The sequence below is a fragment of the Chinchilla lanigera genome, unplaced genomic scaffold, assembly GCF_000276665.1.
Source record: "Chinchilla lanigera isolate Chin_1 unplaced genomic scaffold, ChiLan1.0 scaffold00064, whole genome shotgun sequence".
Lineage (NCBI taxonomy): Eukaryota > Metazoa > Chordata > Mammalia > Rodentia > Chinchillidae > Chinchilla > Chinchilla lanigera.
In genome coordinates, this window is record NW_004955465.1 from 9,790,475 (window position 1) to 9,806,713 (window position 16,239).

The window sequence follows — 16,239 nt, forward strand, 5'->3', positions numbered from 1 at the left end:
AACCGGTTACGCTCTGTGCTGTGAAGCCTGTTTCTAAATAAATCACATGTTTTGAAGAAAATATTCCACAGGGATTAAAAAAGAACAAGTTGAAAGGTGGCCTGAGGAGGCATGGTGACTCAGACTGCAGACAAATAAATTACACCTTTGGTTCAGACTAATTCTCTGTGTGTGCCTCAGGAAAAAAAAAAAAAAAAAAGGCAAACACATGTGAAAAGTTACTTAGAGTTTAATTGGCTTAATGTATTAATCACCATGTTGCTAAAACCAGGATGCTAAGCTCCCAGATCTAATTGTGGAAAGGAATCCAATTGGAGATTTCACTTATTGGGGAAATATTTATCCTTATTTTCTGCAGATTTCCACTGATGCAGGTATTCTACACCGTCAGTAGAGGAACCAAAATGCTTAGTTTCTTTTTGTGCCATCAAATTAGGAACAAAACAGATTAACTGGAAATCAGCTGGAAGGATCACAAGTAGCCCACTGAGGAAAGCGCACGGGACCCAGCTGGCTGTGTTTTAGATCTCATGTATATATGAAGGAGTCCCAAATCACCCCCACAGAAATCTGGTTTAGAATGGGAAAGGGACCCAAGGGGCATTTTCCACCTGCTTCTGGGGCTATGGAGATGTGGTCAGTGCTGATGCCGTGCGGCATGCTCTCAGAATCCCAGTGGGACAGGAGCAGCAGCATGAGATCCTTCTTAGTTAGTTAAAAACATTTCCACAGATCACTAAGCTTTGCAGGACTCTATGGAGGAAACAAAAAAAATCTTCAAATACTTTCTCCTGGCTTCAGGGAGCTTAAATTTTCATTTGAGTTGACCAGGAAGATTTTTATCCTTCCTAAGGGAGTAGAATGAAAGAGAATAAAAAGGAAGCAGTCTCAAGTCTGGGCTTTGACCTGTGTTACCCATAGACATTTCCTGTGGGCAGCTGTTGGCCTGTTTTTCCTTCCTGCTTCTTTTAGTTCCCAGGAAGTGCTCTGGAAGCCTGATTAAAAACAGGAACCTTAGTGCTGAGGACATAGCTTGTGGCAGAGTGTGTGCATAGCATGCACGTGGCCCTGGGTTCAATCCCCAGCACCAGAAGTAAAATAAAATAATGAAAGGAAATAAAGCGGAAACAAATGATGTCATTCCATTGTCCTCTGTCCAGCCTTGTTTCTGGTAAGCACTGTTGACTTTTGCCTTTGTTCCCCTGTTTGTCGTGTCTTTTTTCCCCTCTGGTTTTACATTTTTATTTATTTTTATTTTTTAATTGACACAGAAAAATTGCACACATTTGGAAGGCACCATCTGATGTTGGAAATCATGTGCACGCTGTGTTATGTACAAGTCTGGGTAAGCTGATCTATCTCCTCAAAAGTTAATCATTTATTCTGGCTCTTCTGGCTTTCAGAAAATTGATAACGAGGTACTGTTAGCTTTTAATCATTGTGACAAAATACTTGAGATAATCAACTTATGAGGAAGAAAGATTTCTTTTGGTTTACAGTTTTGGAAGTTTCAGGGTCAGCTGGCCCGCTGCTTTTAGACCTGTGTTGGGGCAGCAATCAGGGCAGAGGAAGCGCTACACCTCATGGTGGCTGGGAATGAGAGAGGGCCAGGCTGGGGTCCCAGCATCCCCTTTAAGATCACCCTTCCAGGTCCCTCATTTTCTCCCCCTGGGCCCTGCCTCTTAAGGATTCTCCACCTCCCAGCAGAGACACAGGCTGGCAACCAAACTCACAGCACGTGGACACTTGCCCAAACCATAGTCAGTACTCTGCTGAAGTTCTGTGTGTTTAGGCTGGTCAGAGTCTTTGATCTGTGGACATATAATCTTTATAAATGTTACAACACATTCTGCATTTTAAAAAGTGAGCTTTGGGATCAGAGAACCTCCAAATCAATTTTAAACCCGAGCGAGTCATGGAATCTTAGGGAAGTTCCTTACGTATTCTGAGTCTTGACGTTTTCACTGGTAGAATGAAGACAATGGCTCCTACTTCACAGGGCAGTGGTCAGGCCTATATAAGCCCGAGAAGAGTAGCAGGTAAAATTCTGAGTAATTAGTCTATTGTCTTCACACACAGGTCCTTCACAAACACTATTCCCTGTCACTTCTGCCTTCTCCTCTCTAGAATCATGTGCAGCTTCATAGGAGAAAACACACACATGAAAGAGTGAATATACTAGATTTAAACACAGAGTAGAAATTTTTTAAAAGAAAAATTTAAAAGAAGTTTTATTGAGATGCAACCTTAGCAAGTGCATAGGCCTTAAGGATATAATCTGATGACAAAATATACGAATTTCTAAGCTGGGAAGGTGCACAGAATGTCCAACACAATGAATTGGAAATTCTGGCATTTAGACGAAGTGCTCAGATATTAAAATACCACTAATAGGAAAACTCTAAAGGCTCCAAGTGAGAGGATAAAAGGTCACGTACAAAGGCAAGAGAACCTGTAGTTTACAGGGGTGTTTTATTCACTTTCCTTGTAGCTTTGACAAAATATCTGACACCTACAGCTTAATGGAGGAGAGGTTTATTTTGGCTCACACTTCAGTCCGTGGTTGCTGGGCTCCCACCAAGAAAGGGCACAGCACAGGGGCCTGGCCCAGGAGAGCTGCTCACACCATGGCAGCCAGGATGCAGAGAGCATGAAGTGAGGATCCGAGAGGGCAATAAAACCCTTCCAGGTCGTGCTCTCAGGGAGGTGCTCTTCCAACCGCACCCTACATCCTAACTGCAAGTCAGGTATACCCCATAATCCACTCACCTTCCAAAAACCCAGGTTATGAGTATTGGAGGTGCCAGAGGGACATCTAGGTATGAACCGTATCAAGGAGCTTCTCAAAAGCCAGCATGGAAGCCACAGATCCAGGGGGAGTAAGTCTCAATCTACCTGTTCTCAAGCCCGAGGGAGTCTAGAATAAAGGCATTCTCACGGCTTGAAACCCACATCTACCTCTCCCCGTACCCTTTCTTGGGAGGTGTTATTGAATGTGTCACCAGAATAAAGGGGTGCACCAAGGAGGAGGAAGGTAGGAACTCTTGGGAACACAGCATCTGGAACTAGACAGAAGCCGGGGTCATCCTGGTAAAGGGAGCATTCGAGACCTAGCATGCACCTGGTAGGAGACTGAGGGCTTAAGGGAGATAGATTTTAGGGGAAAATCCCCCAGAACAAAATTGATCAGTCAGTTACCTGATGTGTTTGGTTATGTAGGTAAAGCATAATATTCAGAGTTTTACAATTCTGGTGAAGATTTTAGGAAGAATGCACCAACAAGATAAGCCAAAAATGATAGCTCCAAAAATGATAGCTATTAATGCACCAGGGAGAAAAAGTAAACAGATATTTAAGGAACAAATACAGTTGCAGTTCCTGCATATATTAAGCTGAGTAGAAGACTATTAACATAGCCAGTATTTGGAAGATAGAGGAGGAGGTACTGGGACTATTACATGCATATTTCCATTCACACGAAGTCCATAGATAAAGCCTAAAATGGGAAAAACTAAGAAAGTTAATCAGGTTATATTATCAGGATTATAGCTATAAATACTGGAGAGTGAAAAGAGTTAAAAGGTGCCATTTTAAACTACTGGGCTTATGGTAATTGTATTTGATTTTCATTGTGTACATATATTTCTTTGATAATTTTTAAAAAGAAGTTCCAAAGAAAAAGGAAATTGAAAGCTGATAGTCTTGAGAGAAAAGACCTTTGATCTGCAAAGAGCATAAACCTGAGCGTTTACAAAGGTCGCTGTCCGGGGTTAGAGCCATAGCATTAATGCCGTAAACGATGCGTTAGCAGGGGAACAATGGTCAAGGAGGCCAACCCGCCCTGCAGAACCAGATCAATGCCTGAGACCAAGAATTTGGAGCGGGAACAGGCCCTGGTGTGGCTAGACCGCACCTTGCTCCCTCTCATCTTTCCTCTTTGCAGACCCACCCTCTGGTGGGAAATGACAAAAGAAACTCTAAAATATTTGAAAATCCAGGGGAGTTATGAACCATTTTTCAGAAGCCTGCACCCACAGCCAGCCTTGAAGTGAAAATCTGTACCCATCATGTGCAGGAGCAACAGAGGGCAAGCTCTGGGCATGTGTCTGGGGCACAGGGGCCCGGAGAACTGTCCTACCTCCCACAGCCCCACGGAGCATGGAGAGCATTCTAAAACTACTTCTTCTCCCCATCTCAGCAGGTAATAATGAACAACTACTAAATCTCTATGGCTTCAAGCCATGATATTTCGATTCTTGCTCCTGCCATATGTCTGTCCATCTTATGTGTGCTTTACATCAGTCTCACCCAAAGACCCGGAAAGATGGAAATGCTATCGGGTGAAACCCAATACTAATGATTGGGAACAGGGACCAATTCCCTGGGGTTTAAAGCTGCTCGCTGGAAGTGGGACACATTACTCTTAATTGTTTTGTTAGTCAAACCATGTCACAAGATCACCCACCTTCAAAGGGATGGGAAGTGTGTTCTTTCCACAACCCAGAAGGGAAAATCTGAATAAACTCGTGAATCCAGTGGGTTTTAAGTCTGAAGGGAAGAAAATGAATGGTGCATAGACCTACCTGATGGGATGGCATGAGGTTTTCAGACACCAAGGGGATTAATTCTAACTCCTGAGACTGATCAGGAGAAGCCACCCTCTGGTGTGCCCAAGGCAGGGCAGGAGATGGCCTTGCCCATGCCTTCCTCCAACAAAATGCATGTTGTGTGTCACTCAGAAGTTATGGGCATGCTCAGGGAAAAGGAGCCAAGCCTGAGTTCATGGCTTTTCATGTGAGGTGACCAGGACATCTTGAGAGTGATTACATTAAGTTTTTGCCTCTAAGCAGAACAGTGGCTCGAGGTAGACCCAAGGTTGAGCTCAAGAAAACCCGGCTTTTCTTGCTCCTGAGTTTTATGCCCAAAGATACTGATACCTGATGGATGTGTGACAGGAAGCCAGTGTTCCACAGAGGGCTGCTACTACTGCTCTTCCTTTCTTCTTCAGCTGACGTTTGGTTCTTTTCCACAGCTTTCGGGCTGAAGGTTCCAGGTGGAATAGCCAGGACGTTTTGTGAAGATGGTGCTTGGAAGAATGCTTTGTTTATTGCGCCATGCAGCAGGGTGGTCCTAGGAAATGCCAGTCACCCACACCCACAGCGGGCTCTCACCGAGCACCCTCCTGCCACGTGCTTTGTGTCTACACTCTGACAACCACTTGTACCACTGACGTTACAAAAGCGTTACTTGCTTGACCTCACTGAAGCTCTCAAATGAAAAAAAAAAGATTCCTGACTGTTCTTCTAAACAAAGAAATGATGTTTCTTTTCAATCTAGAGTTTGGGAAACGCACACAAGTGACCTCCAAAGCCGATCGGGAGGGGAAAGGCATTCCGGGGGGAGCTGTCTCAGGACCCGTCTGCTGCCACCCGGGGCGCAGCCTTGGGTGAACCCTGTTCCTCTCCGGGCCAGCATCGCTCTTCTGCAGCATCGCTCTTCTGGACTCGTGGTCCCCTGAGGTGGCTTCTGTTTTTAACAGCCAGGTCATTTGTGACTGCAGAGGCCAAGGGAAAGGGAGGGCAAAGGAAAAGAGGAAAGGAGAAAGGAGAAAGAGAAGAGGGAGAATGGAAAACAAAAAAACAGAACACAAAGGAGGAAAATGGGATGAAAGGAAAACCCACGGTCACATTTGCTGAGAACAAAGCCTATGCCTCAGTGCTGTGCACCCTTAATGGACGTTTATTAAATGAGGGGACCACAGCTGAGAGGAAGCCCTTGGCAATGCATCTCAGAATAGAAGCCTCGGTATTTATTTCAAAGACTAATATCATTTCCCAGGGAGAATTTTTAGTCCAAAGGATTTATACATGGGCAATTAAATTCTTACCTTTCACCATATCTGCCTAAAAGCCACAAAAATAATGACGCTACCTCATCTTTCCTATGAGCCAGTATTTCTAAGGGCATGTGCCACCTAATTCAGGCGTCATAACAACACTGTACAGTAATTACTACTGAAATCCCCACCCGCTAATTATGCACCCTAAGCCATTTGCCCAGCAAGAAAGTAGGAATGCTGAGACTCAAACCGAGACTTGTTTTGCTCTGAAGCTCACATTCTTTTGGTTTGGATTCCCAGCAGTGACCATGGTAAGAGGAGACATAACGAAAGTAGATAATTCTCAAACACCAGCATCATGGAGGACCTCAACTTCTTCTTTGTGCTCATCTTCTTTGCAGTTCACCGTCTCCATCTTTGTCTTTTCTCTGTCCTCCTTTCCCCACTTTTATCTTCTTTCTATTTGGACCAGGTACTAGGTATACGTTGGATACTCTTTATCTCACATACTTGGAGCCAGAAATGTTTTAGATTTGGGGTTTCTCTTCCCTTCTTCCCCTCCTTTCTTCCTTTCTTCTTTCCCCTTTCTTCCCCTCTTTCTTTCCCTTCTTTATTTTCTTTCTTTCTCTCCTTCCTTCCTCTCTTGCCTCCTTCCCTCCCTTCCCTTTTCCTTCTTTCTTTCTTTCTTTCTTTCTCTCCTTCTCCTCCTCCTCTACCTTCTCCTCCTCCTCCTCTTACTCCTCCTCCTTCTCCTTCTTCTTTTCTCCCTCTCTCTCTCTCTCTCTCTCTCTCTCTCCAACAGCAACAAATGTAACAAACATCTTGGCATCTTAGGAACTGGGTCTTGTTGATCCTGGGCTATCTTATACCTAGGTGGTCCCTGGTTCTCAGGAGGTTAAGTTCATGTTAACTGAATCAAAGAATGAGTATCTCATCCTGATAGTTCATTAACAAAACCCTACCTCACACCAGTCACCTGATACAGAAGATAAACCAAGGCCCTCACCTCTACTGGAGTGCTGGGGAGATGCACAAAGAGCAGCCCCTGACCTGGTCCTCACAGCCGTGCAGATGCCATGGCACAGTATGCCAACCTTGCACGTCACTCTGAAATCACCATGAAACAGCACAGAATGAGACACTTCAGTCTCATCTACACACAGACAAAAATCAAGATTGTTGCATCACCCACAGAACAAATCCCCTCAAAACCTCTCTTGGTGAATATCGGTGACTGCTGCCCTGTCAATCAGAGCTCTATCTTGTAGTCTTCTCTTTGCAGAGATCTCTTGAGATGCCCAGTCATAGAACTGGCCCTACTTTCTGGTAGCAACCAATCTAGGGCTAGTTCTCACCTCCCCAAATCACCCAAGCAATCCCAGGATCCTTCCTGACACCGTCTCCCTGAGATGCTCCTCACCCCATGGGAGGAGTGCCCACTTAAAGCAAGGGTGCTCTCATGGGCTCGGCTGGGCCCTGACAGCACCACTTGTTAGCTCTGAAGAAGAAAGATATGCTGTCTGCCTTTTTGAGAAGTGTCCAGAGGAGGATCAAGTGGAAGCACTGCAGATGAAGAGGAGAGTGTGGCAATCCCCAAAGGGAGAGACACATGTGGGCATACAGGGCCGATTTTCTCCATGCAACCTAATGGGCACAGCAACCCTTTATGCCATCTCCTGACAAAGCCTGCAGCCAATGCTGGGTTATTCATTATTGAAACTGGGTTTAGTTTGAGGCAGAGAGGGCTGAATCTCACAGTATGTGGCTGAAGGCACCGGACTGTAAACAGATCCCATGAATGGCAGACCATGTTCTGGTTTCTATCTAGGTGTCCCCCAAAGGCTAGGCTTTTGAAAGGCAATTGGGGTATGGTGCTTACAGCTGACTTGCGTCAGGAGCTGGGTCTGATAGGAAGAAGTGGGTGACTGGGGATGTGACCCCAGGGGTTTCTCCCGCCAACACTCTCAGCTCCTCCTTTCTGCTTCCCTGATTCCAGGACGAACAGACATGAGAAGCTTCTCCTCCAGCCCTTCCCACTGCCACACAGCACTGCCTTGGAGCCAGCCAACCATGGACTGCAGCCGTGAACCAAACCCAATCTCTCTTTCTTTAAGTCATAGGCATCCAGCGATGAGAAAAGTGACTAAGACAGCCCCAGAAGGCTCCCTGCACTGGAGTCTGCAACAGCCTACAGGGCAGATAGTTTCATCCTGATGTGAATAATTAGATAGCGCAGTGCACTACCCTGCATGTGAGCCATGGCAAGTGCTCCAGCCTGATCAAGAGACCTCATGACCACTCAGGAAACTCCCTGCCTTCCAAAGACAGCTGCTCACCACCTGCTGTGGATGGCAGAATGGGCTCCAGTTTCTGGCCAGCTCTAGGCTGGCCACAGTGTCTCTGCGGATTAGGGCTGACAGTGCTGATGGATCTATTCTGGTTCTTTATCACAGAGCTTTGCGGTAAAATAGATAGAAGACAGCATGAGCATATTAGTTTCCTGGAGCTGCTATAATTAGCCGGGGGTGGTTAAACAACAGAAATTTATTGTCTCACAATTCTGAAGGACAGAAACCTAAGAGGAAGAAATTAATAGTAGACTGGTGTTACTATAACAAAACATCTGATACCAGCTACTTTATAGAGCAAAGATGTTTATTGAACAAATAATTCTGGAGACTGAAGTTAAAATAGCATGACATGGGCTCCGGTATATATATTCATTCTCTCTTCTTATAAGGCTACCAAGATTTAATCATGAGGGTTTAACTCCAGTGACCTAATCACTTCACAAAGACCCCAGCTCTAAACACCATTGTCAGACGAAGTTTCCATCCTCTTAATACTATTAATATAGGACTTTAGAGATTAAACTGTGTGAGTTCAAGGTGACAAACCACAGCAGTACTGATAAGGGTGGCACCTTCTCAGGGAGCCAAGGGAGGGAATTATTTCAGGCCTCTGTCCTCAACTAACAGGTGGCTGTCTTCATGTTGACATGACTTATTTCCTTTCTTATAAGGATACCAGCCCTAGTGGATTAAAGTCCATCATCTTGACCTTCTTTAACTTGATCATCTCTGTAAAAACCATACTTATACCATCACTCCCTGAGGTACTGGGGGTTAGGGCTTTAGCACATTAATGGGGAGCACAGTTCAACCTGTATCACTGAACAATCCTCAGGAACCCAAGGCAGATGCTGAAATTGTCAAGCTTTAGGGGTCCCTGTGTTACCTGGGGATCTCATCACCTGTAGATTATCACTCAGTAGGTCTGAGATAGGCCTTAGACTCAGTATTTCTAAAATAAATGTCTAGAAGATGCTGATGCTGCTGATCTATCAACTACAGTTGGAGTTTCAAGGGAGAGGGATCATCCCAGGGCCCCAGCTGTCCCCTTGAGAAGGACTGAACCATCCCCAGTGGTTCCTTGGATTCCAGGAACATAATGTAGGTGTCCTCAACCTTCATAGCATGCTAGGACCACTGAGAGCTTTCAAAAGTCACCACAGCCTCACTTCCTAGGCATCCAGATTTAGCTGGCCTGGGGTGAACCTCCACATCTTTCAGAAGCTCCTAGATAATTCTATCCCTGCTTGAAAGGCTGCCTCTCACAGGTCATAGATTTATATTTTAACAGGCACACATGTTAATCAGCGATCCCTGATTGTGGGAATTTCAAGCACCAGTCAGTGGCAGGAAAGTATCTGTGGACAGACAACAGGATGAGGTCATTTTCATCCTTTGTAAGATCATCCTTGACAGAAAGAATGGGGGGCAGAGACACCGGCTACAGCCTTATTCCCCTATGATACCAGAGAAGTGTTCTCTATGTCCAAGAATGCACAGAGTGATGCTGGCAGCGAGAACCCACTCCCAGCATGCGTAGCACCTGCAGTCCTCACGGGCGGGGGACACTCCCAGCTGTCCACAGGGCCTTAGCAGAACAACGATGTCTGGATAGAAACCAGTCTTCTCCCACCAGTCCTATAAGGACAGCCCCAAAGCCACTCCCCTGACCCAGGGCTTGGAAACCATCACATATACCTGTGAGACAAGGAAACTGCACAAACCTATTGTATGGGCGGTGAAGGAAAGAAGCTGAGAAGGGGTGAGAAAGGAGAAGGCCATTTGGATGCTACTGTACACAAGAGGGTGCTTTTTGTTTTTGGTTTTGTTTTTTTTTTCCAGTACCTGAAATCGAACTCACGACCTCGCGCTTGCCAGGCAGGCGCTGTGCCGCTGAGCTAAATCCCCAGCCCCTAAAAGGGTGTTTTTAAAGTCACATAGAATGTGTAAGAACAAAAGCAAAATCCTCTCCTATTAAAGAGTTTGACTTGACTGATCCTCCCAAAGTCCACTGCTGGAAGCCATCCTTGTTGCCGTGGTGTTGAGATGGGGCCTGGTAAGAGGTGATTGGTCATGACAAAGGGGAGAAGTCGTGAGGTCGTTGTCTCGTGTGTGGCCAGTAGTAGAAGCAGCCCCTCCTGTTCTCTGAGTTGATCTCACACCGTCTCCTGCTCCCATCTGCTGCCATGGGAGGGCCCAGCTGCTGTGTGCCTGGCCTTCCCACCTACAGAACCATGAGCCTACTGCGGGGACCAAGGCCACCCATGGGCTTCACATTCTCAACAGGATTTGAGAGCACTTTGTCTGGGTGCCACGCACTGTATGATGGGTGTCTGGCCCTCAGCCCTCTTTCCTAAAGAGCATGGTATCTTTGTGCCAAGAATCTCCAGAACCCAGTATGATGCCCGGCGCCCAGGACCGTCATGGGCATGAAGTCTCAACACCAGCACTGGAGGCAGGGGTGTGGGAGCGGTTTGCCTGGGGCTTTCTCACTGTGCCCAATACCATGCCTGGCACACAGAGGGGCCCAGTAAGTACCTGCTCAGTGAGCATCGGTCACTGAGAACTTGAAAGTCAAGTCCTCCCTACCCAGAGCTGTGCCCTGGGATTTTCAAGAAGCTTTCGTTTGCAGAGATTGGAGCAGCTTTATAGCAAGTGGGCCAGAAGAGTAGGAGGTTCGGCCACGTGGGTCAGGAGTGGGGAGGCATCTTTCACCCTGACCTTCACTCTTCTCCCCCGGAGACAGCCTGGGTGCCAGCAGCCCTCCCGCCTTCTTCCTGCCCGCTCCGAGCTCCTCGTCAGGAGCCCAGCTGCCTCTCTACAGAGCAACGCTTCTTCCTAAGATGACTGAAGTGTCCTTGTTGTCAACACCGCCTCTGTCTCACACATTTCAACTGCTTCCCACGCAGCTCTGCCTGCCCCGTGCGCCCAGCCTTGCCCTCAAATGACCCTGAAAGTTGCTTTTTATTCTAAGTGAGGAGACTTAGCACATTTTTACCACTGCAGGCACCCTCAGGCCATGATTGCACACCCCAAATAGATTTAAAAGAGCACAGATTATGTTCTGAAAACTGATTAGTAACCTAATGTTTGCTCAGCTCAGCTGCCTAATTTGAAATCTATTCATATTAATCAACTAGTAGTTGCTGAATAATTTACAGGGAGTCCAGGACTTTGCTAGATCCTCCTGCAGGAGATACAAAAGAAATAAGCATGGCTGCCAGCCTAGGACACAATTGCCTCCTTATCCAGGTGGCAAAAAGAACACTGAGGACAGCAGCAAGGTACTTTGCTGTGGGATGACTTGGATACAGAAGACAACAGCAGTCGAGGGATGGGAAGGTGACCAGGGACAGGAATAGATAGAGAAGGCAGCAGTAGGGTTTGAGCAGATGGAGCACAAAAAAGGGAAAGCATTATTGAAAGACCAGCGGAGCAAAGGCACAAAAAAACAGCATGGTGTCTTAGCAGATCACAAAAGAATTGGCCTGCTTAGACTGAGAGTGTGGGTTGGGACTACTGGTCAACCAGGTGAGCTGGCTTGAGCAGGGCCAGCTGATGGAGAAGTGGAAGGTCCTTATGAATAAAACATCCATCTCTACTATACAGGAATGAGCTTGTTCAGCAGGCAGAGTAGAAAACCCCCGGGACTGCAGAGACAGCACCCACAGAGGGACAAGGCACGCATGAGGCTGTGTCAGCCTGGAGAGAAGCAGGACAGGGGCAGAGAGGAAAGGACAATGCTTAGGAAAGAAGGATAGGAATTGGTAATAGACTGGAAAGAGTGTTTGGGGCCTCAGGAGAGGGGAAAGATAAACCGTTTGGGGCAGATTTCAGTGGTATAAGAATCAATGGAGAGATTTTATTTCATTCATTCTTTTACAACTATTTTTAAATGGTGGTATAATTTACCATCTTCACCATTTTTAGACACACTTTTCAGTGCCATTAAGCACAGCCACATGGCTGTGCATCAGTCACCACCATCTACTTCTAGGATCTTTCCATTTTGTAAAATTGAAATTTGGTTCCCATGAAGGACTAACTCCCTGATCCCCTCCTCCCACACTTCACAACCCCATTCTACTTCCTAGGGGCTGGGGATTTAGCTCAGCGGCAAAGCGCCTGCCTGGCAAGCACAAGGTCGTGAGTTCGGTTCCCGGTACCGGAGAAAAACCAAAACCAAAAAAAAAAAAAAAAAAAAAAAAAAACAAAGCCCATTCTACTTCCTGTCCTTGGGAATCTGATGACATGAGGAGCCTCATATGAGTGGAATCATACAGTACTCATCCTTTGGAGATGGGCTGTTTCACTAGGCATAAGGTCTTTCATGTTATAGCATGGGAACAGTGCCCTCCATGTGAACACCAAATTATTTAACATTCTGCTGTGTATTGAGACCACATTTTGTTCATCCATCCACCCATGGTGGACATGAGTTACTTCCACATTTTGGCTGTTGTGAATAATGCTACTCTGAACACTGTCCCTGCTTTCCATTCTGTTGTGTGTACCCAGAAGTGGAACAGCTGGATCATATAGTAATCCCATATTTAGGGGCTGGGGATTTAGCTCAGTGGCACAGCGCCTGCCTGGCAAGCACAACGTCGTGAGTTCAATTCCCAGTACCGGAAAAAAAACCAAAAAAAGAAAAAAAAGTAATCCCATATTTAATTCTTGGAAGAGCCACCATATCACTTTTCACAGCAGGTGCTGTTTTACATTCACACTGGTGGGACACAGGGTTCCGGTTTTTCCTGCATCCCCACATAAAGAACTTTACAGTGTAGCTTTCCAGGCTCCTGTGAATTTTGATTCAGTGGGTCCAGTGTGGAGATGCATGATCTGCATTGTTTTGTTTTTGTTTTTTGGTACTGGGAATCGAACTCAGGACCTTGCTCTTGCCAGGCAGGCACTTATGCCACTGAGCTATCTCCCCAGCCCCATGATCTGCCTTGTTAAGCTCCCTGGCTGACTGAGACTGGTTGCTCCCTGAATACCCTTTGGCTAGGACTTATTAAGTTTCAGTCACAGGTAGAGCATTCAAAAGGAGACTCTGTCCAGCTAATCCAGGGTTTCCTGAATTTTACATACATCAGACACCTGGAGACAGTCTGAAGTGACACCAACTTTCCCTCAAGTTCAATTTGAGTGAGTGAAGCCCAAAAAGAATACGTGTGACATTTACTCACAGACTGCTATGCCAAGTCCAGGGCACACATCCCGTGTCCCTCTGTCTGGGCTCTGTGACTTCAGAAAATGGGTACCAGACTTCACACAGGTCAACTTCTGCTGCTATCCTGGCTCCTTGGGAAGCCATTTACCAAAGACGGGTTTCAGTCTTGTTACGGGAGAAAACAAGAGCTGCTTTCTGAGTTGCACAAGGGTTAAATCTGACCTTGACCATAGACACATTCCAGTGCCCTGCAGACTAAAGCAGCCCTTGTCACAGCCTCCAGGCCTTGTATGTGGTTTCATAGTCAAACAGCCAGCGATCACACTCGCACCCCTTTCCTACTTGCACAACCTCACTCTGATTTCTTGCCTGCCATTAATTCTGGACTCTAGGAGGAATGGATAGCTTTCTGTTTTTCAGGCATTGGTTTCATTCATTTTTATTTTTATTTTGTAGGACTGGGGATGGACCCAGGGCCTCATGTGTGCTAGGCAAGCACTCTACCACTGAGCCGCACCTCTAGCCTTTGGTGTTCTTAAGAAAAACCAGGAACAGCAAATATGATGTAAAAGATGCTCAGCTGTGTCCAGTCTCACCAAGGACAAATGCCTGCCTGGTGACAGTCTGTGCCATGGGCCCAGGGGGATGGGGGACAGGGCAGGATAAGAGAAATGTGTGATTCATAGCCAGGGCAAGCTGGGGCTCCGAGTGTCAATCAATATGCTCTCCCTTTTCAATTTTCTAGGCTTTCAGTACCCTACCAACACTCTCCCAGCAGGAGACTTGTTGTCAGGATTTGGAATCATAACATTAGAAGCTATAAGCACTGTTTAATAAGTAAACCCAAAGCTACCATCCTGTCAATCCTCAGTGTTTGCGGAGACACACAGTGCCTTACGCTGAATGAATGCTTGATGCGTGAATGTCTGCAGGTGCTCACAAATGCGCTGCTAAGGAAGGGTCACCCATGAGTCTACCTTCAGCACTGGACCTCAAGTCACATAGGAAATCGAGACCTCCACGTCTCAACGCAGAGGAGACAAAATCCTCAGATACTTTGTGAGCCGATGGACAGTTAGAAGCAGAGGCACCTGTGTGCGTGCACATCTGCTTCTGCACAGTCTCAGAGCACCATTTTCCCATTATTAGGCACTGCCCATGTTGCATTCGAATTACTCCAGTGTGCTCCTCCTCTCCCTGGACGAGGAGCTCCTTGAGGCTGGGAGGGCCTTTTATTATTTTCTGCATCTCCAAAGCCTCACTTTAACTCTTTCTTGTAGTCAGGGGTGTGCGGGATGACTCAGTAGGTGAGCAGGAAGGGAGACTATTGAGTATCCAGAGCCAGAAATGTCAGTGATATCTCCCTTATTATCATTTTTTTTCTCCCATATCTTATCACTGAAGGACACCAGAGCAGGCACCATCTGATCTATTTCCGTCTTTGTGTCTGTGAATGCATACATTATCTGGCTTTTAAGAAGAGGTGGCCATTCGAAGGCTGGAATGAGATGTTTCATTTGGGTGCTTGGGGAGCCAATTATGGGATAAGAAAAATACCCTTACCCCCAACAGGAATTGTGATGCTTCCTATTTCTTAATATAAAACATGAAGTCTACAAAATTGACTGTCATTTTTAGTGCCCTCATACATTACAAAGACCCATTTAAGAGAAATAATTTTCAAATGCCTGATCAGACTGTTTTGAAAACCCTCATGGAATTAATGTGTCATAATGTATTCAAAGCAATTTAAATCCAGGCCCTGTTTTGATATTTGTTTTTCATTGCCATCAATGATGGAAATATAAGTTCACATAAACAGGGCATTGTCAATAGGATGTGTTCTGTCCTCACTCAAGCATTCCACATGCATCCAACTGCCCATCTTGCTCAACTCCAACGAGTGGTAAGGTTTAAGATAAGACCCTGGAAATGTTTACTGTAACCTGAATGTGGTGAGAAGGGACAGAGTTACAGGTGTGTGTGTGTGTGTGTGTGTGTGTGTGTGTGCGTGTGTGCACAAGCAATCTTCAGATATTTATAGAGAATAGATTTCAAATCTGTCAGACACAGTAAACAATGAACAGAAAAGTTTTTTCAGACAGATACACATGGAAAGCTGGGTACAGCACTGTGCACTTGCGATGGTCAGCTCTCTGCAGCTGTGACAAAGTGCCTGTGACAATCAACTTAAAGGAGGAAAGGTTTATACTTGCTCACAATTTTGGTTTTTTTGTACCAGGAATCGAACTCAGGACCTTGTGCTTGTCAGGCAGGCACTTATCCACTTAGCTATATCCCTGGCCCAAGGGGTAAATTTCAATGTGCCCTTCAAGGGTACGAATCCAAGGACCTAACTTCCTTTTGCCTCCTGAAGATTCCATCACCTCCAGTGGTGTCATAGGTGGGAAACAGGGCCTTTAGCATATGGGCCTTTACGGGAGATGTTTAAGCTCTTAACCACAGCAGTGCCTGTAATCCCAGCTAATGAGGAGGCTGAGACAAGATGATTGCTTGAGTCTAAGTGTTTGAGCCAGCTTTACCAAAATAGCAAGCCCCTATCTCAAAAACATTGTAATAATAAAAGGCTGGGAATGTAGCCCAGTGGTAGAATACTTGCCTAGCATGCAGAAGGGCTCAATCCCCAACAATTCAAAATTTTTAAAATAAATAAATAGATATACATGGTTCAAAACTTAAAACAAATAAAAAAACTGCACTTAAAAATCTATGCATTGGAAAGTCATCCATCTCCTATTTAGCAGTTTCTAGCATGTCTCTCCAGGATTCTTTCTTGCATATGTAAATCCATCTTCTTGCTTTTCCCTGTAAAGCAAGATTACAAAGGAGGACTGCTGGTGGCTGTTTCATTT

General features: G+C 45.8%; 1 long non-coding RNA gene across 1 annotated transcript; it reads left to right on the forward strand.

The window, feature by feature from the left end:
- Nucleotides 1-502: 502 nt before the first annotated feature.
- On the forward strand, nucleotides 503-4,180 carry LOC106150128. The gene is made up of 3 exons (XR_001236753.1): nucleotides 503-1,171; nucleotides 1,272-1,345; nucleotides 4,076-4,180. It is a non-coding gene; the product is annotated as an uncharacterized LOC106150128 (long non-coding RNA).
- The last annotated feature ends 12,059 nt before the right edge of the window (nucleotides 4,181-16,239 follow it).